The following is a 4,623-nucleotide window of genomic DNA, read 5'->3' on the forward strand; positions in this document are numbered from 1 at the left end:
CAAGAGGAGATCGCGTATAGCGATGCCCAAATATTTGAGCAGCCATGGTCAGACGAAGGTGATGGTGGGAAAGTGTCACAAGAGGTGGACAATGATGAGACACAATTGCCAGAAAGTCAGGAGGAGGACCAGGGTGCGGAAGTGGAAGACGAGGTGGTGGATGATATAGTAACTGACCCAACCTGGCAGGAGGACATGCAGAGTGAGGACAGCAGCACATAGGGGGAGGGAGGCAGAGCACCCCAACAGGCAGGAAGAAGCAGTGTGGTGGCCGCAGACAAAAGGCAGTCAACCGTTCCCCGTAACACCAACACGAAGGAAGTTGTCAGTACAACTGTTAGTGTGGCACCCCAGGGGTCTGGTTTTCCACAGTAACAGCAATGTTATGTCTGAGAGCAGGTGGAAGGTCTCTTGGTCAGGGATCCTATGCATGCCACACCTCCTGCCCAGTCCTGGGAGGGGAAGAACTTCCCCTATATAAACCTAGGGCTGAGGCAGGGTGAGTGAGTAGAGAAGAAGCAGAGAAAAGAAGCAAATATAGGAAGAAACAACAGGAGCTCTGTGGGAGCAGTGTTACAAGGAGTCAGGGGCTGGCAGCTGCAGAGCTCGCCCTGACTGAGAAGTTATCACCGGACCCGGAGTCCGAGGCTGTGGGGACTAACTCCTATCCAGCAGCAGAAACCGACCGGCAGGGGATTGCAGGTCCTCTGGCCCAGAAACCCGAAGGCCCCGAGTCACCGGCCAAACGGGTGAGCACCACACGGTACACTCAGGGACGTGGGCTACTTATACCCGCCTCTAGCAAGGTAGCCAGAAGAGTATCGTTAGTTTGGGAGGCCTACAACTCCGCCTGGCCAGGGGAGATCCCATCTGCTCAAGGACTGACCAGGCCCCAATCGCTAGCCAGTACTCCGGGAGGGTCTATCTTTGTCACCAGTAAAGACCCTGAACTACACAGTACCGTCTCCGAGTGGTTCCTGCTACCCCCATCATCCACGTCGGCTGCCCTGAGGCCATACCCCTCCCGTTGGGGGTTATACTATCACGCTGCACAATCCTACCACCGGCCTCAGCGGTCTGCCCTGCAGCAGCAGCTCCCTGGCTGCACTCAACGGGTGGCGTAGTCGTCCAACATCTACCGCTAAAACAGCGCCACTTAGTCTGACTCCCTGGGCACGGACCGGATCACCGCCACGAGACTACAACCCTCAACAGATCCGGCTCCGGGTAAGCTTCCGCGTGCGCAACGCAGCGCGACACAGGCCCAGGGGCGCGTCATTAGCTCTTCCCGAGTCTGGTTGTTTTTTAACGACACTGCCGATAACCCCAAAATGGCCATTTGCACCACCTGCCAGGCCAGCATCAGCTGGGGTGGCAAAACGACCAGCCTGACCACCACCAGCATGATCAGGCACATGGCAGCAAAGCACCCGACTTGGTGGGCCGAACCCCAGGGTCCAGGAACAGTGTCTGCGGGTGGCACCATTGCTTCTTCCGCTGTTGTGCATGCAAGCCAATCCCCTGTCCATGGTGCATGCGAAGATGCCTCCTGCCCTGCACCTGTCATTGCACACTCTCAAGTAGCAGCATCAGGAAGCACGTCCTGTCCTTGTCCCAGTGCAGCGTTCCGTTGTCCTGGGAACGCAAGCGCAAATATGCAGCCAACGCCTGACAGGCCACACTACTAAATTCTCACATTTCACGACTGCTTGCGCTCAAAATGTTGCCTTTTAGGCTCGTGGAGACGGAAGCATTCTGCAACCTGATGGCGGCGGCCATCCCTCGGTACTCAGTCCCCAGCCGCCACTATTTCTCCTGGTGTGCCGTCCCCGCATTACACAAGCAAGTGTCCCAAAACATTAGCCGTGCCCTCAACAATGCAGTTATCGGTAAAGTCCACCTAACCACGGACATGTGGACAAGTGCTTGTGGGCAGGGACGGTATATCTCCCTGACGGCACATTGGTTTAACATAGTGGAAGCCGGGACCCAATCGGACCTTGGGACGGAACACGTCCTCCCGACGCCAAGGATTGCGGGCCCTAGGTCAATCAGGGTTTCCCCCATGGTCTACAGCTCCTGCACCTCATCTTCCTCAGCCTCCTCCTCCTCTTCAGCCTCCATCTCCGAAATGACCACATCAGTCACAAGCTGGAAGCACTGCAGCACTGCCTCGGCCAAGCGGCAACAGGCTGTGCTGAAGCTAATATGCTTAGCTGACAAACCGCACAATGCTGAATAGTTGTGGACAGCTCTGAAAGAGCAGGCAGATCTGTGGCTCACACCGCTGAACCTACAGCCAAGCATTGTCGTGTGTGACAATGGCCGGAACCTGGTGGCGGCTCTGAGGCGAGGCGAGCTCACACACGTACCATGCCTGGCCCATGTGCTTAACCTCGTGGTTCAGCGGTTTCTCAAATCCTACCCGGAGCTGACGGATCTGCTTGTTAAAGTACGCCGCCTGTGTGCCCATTTTAGAAAGTCAGCTACAGCTTCCGCCGCCCTTGCAGTGTTTCAGCAGCGTTTGCAGCTTCCGGCTCACAGACTGGTGTGTGATGTCTCCACGCGTTGGAACTCTATACTGCCGATGTTGGGAAGGATTTGTGAACAGAAGAGTGCAGTTGTTGAGTACCAGCATCGACAAGGCCGTCGGTATTCAGTTCAGACTCCACACATAAGACCTCAGGAGTGGACATGGATGTCAGACATATGTACCATCCTCCAAAACTTTGAGGACTCCACCAAGATGGTGAGCGGCGATGACGCCATAATTAGCGTCACCATCCCGCTTCTCTGTCTTCTGAAACGCTCTCTGCTCACAATCAAAGAGGATGCATTGCAGGCGGAGCACGATGAGATGGAGCAAGGAACCATACAGGGTGATTACACACAGCCTAGCCTCATCTCATCTCAACGTGGACTGGGTGACAATGAGGAAGAGGAGGAGGAGGAAGGACAGGAGCTAGTTTCATGCACTATAGATGGTACTACCTGCACAGCTGTCATACCGTCTGTTCAGCATGGTTGGCCAAAGGACAGAGAGGAGGAGGAGGAGAGCATGGTCAGTCATCCTCTTGGTGAGGACACGGAAGTCTTGCCTGTTAGTAGTCTGGCACGCATCACTGAGTTTATGTTACGCTGCCTTTCCCATGACCCTCGCATTCTCAAAATTTTGGGTGACAGTCATTACTGGTTGGTGACACTTCTAGACCCACGCTACAAGGAGAACTTTCTATCTCTTATTCCTGAGGGTGACAAGTCTACAAAAATGGAGCTATACCAGAAGGCCCTTGTTGCGGAACTATTAAAGAAATTCCCATCTGAAAACGCTGGCGGCAGAGGGCACACTTCATTGGACAACCAAGGAGTACAGGCAAGAGAGACACAACTTCAACCCAGCAGAGGCAGGGGAATACTGTCAAAGTTCTGGGAGAGTTTTCTCTGACCCTCCCATCGCACAGGCCCTGAGGCGCGGGGTACTCTCACAAGGAGTGCAAAGTTTGGGAAGATGCTGAGGGAATACCTTGCCAACCGTACCAACGTCCTCCTTGATTCCGCTGTGCCTTATAATTATTGGGTATCCAACTGGATACGTGGAATGAACTGGCTCTCTACACCTTGGAGGTCCTGGTCTGCTCTGCCGCCAGCGTTTTATCAGAGCGTGTTTTTAGTGCCACAGGTGGAATTATAACTGATAAGCGCATCCGCCTGTCAACTGAAAATGCTGACAGGCTGACTCTTATCAAAATGAACAAGGGCTGGATTGGGCCAGACTTCTCAACACCACCGAATGATAGCAGCGTAACATAAACTCAAATCCAGTGTCTTTTTTTGGGAGGTGTATTCCCATGTACCTCTTCACACCCACACATGGGTATACGCTTCCTGATTTTGGCTATTTGCTCTTGTCCTCCTCCTTCTCCTCATCCTCCACAACCATATCACCAGGGTGACCGTGGTCCGTGATGCAGCACCCACATAATTTTTTTAAAGGGTGTTTATGATGCCTGTAAAAAAAAATGTTTATACAGTATGTTCATGTATACCCCCCAGGGGTAAATGTTTGTCAGCCCATACACTTAGTGTATGGGCATTACAAGTATAGGAGTCCAGCTCCTTTCTAATGGGAACATTTTTTTATGAGGCCCTCTTCCACGTCTCTTCCAAGGGGCATTGAACTGCCTCCAAATTTTTGGCAGCCCTTGCATTCACTGCATAGGCCAACACTATGGGAGACTCTCTCCTTTCTAATGGGAATTTGTCGTTACTGTGGCCCTGCTCTATGTGTCTTTAATTTCTTAGTGGGGTTTTTCCTAAAATTGGTCAGCCGTTGGACTCACTGCATACCCTATAACTGTATAGCAGACCCTCTCCTTTCTAATGGGAACATGTCGTACTTGTTACTGTGGCCCTACTTTATGTGTCTTTAAATTCCTAGTGGGGTTTTTCCTAAAATTGGTCAGCCGTTGGACTCACTGCATACCCTATAACTGTATAGCAGACTCTCTCCTTTCTAAATGGAATTTGTCGTTACTGTGGCCCTGCTCTATGTGTCTTTAAATTCTTAGTGGGGTTTTTCCCAAATTTTGGCAGCCCTTGCAGTCACAGCATGGGCATTGCCAC

Source organism: Phyllobates terribilis, unplaced genomic scaffold (assembly GCF_046119375.1).
Source record: "Phyllobates terribilis strain yellow unplaced genomic scaffold, ASM4611937v1 Scaffold_4__5_contigs__length_816908805, whole genome shotgun sequence".
Classification (NCBI taxonomy): Eukaryota; Metazoa; Chordata; class Amphibia; order Anura; family Dendrobatidae; genus Phyllobates; species Phyllobates terribilis.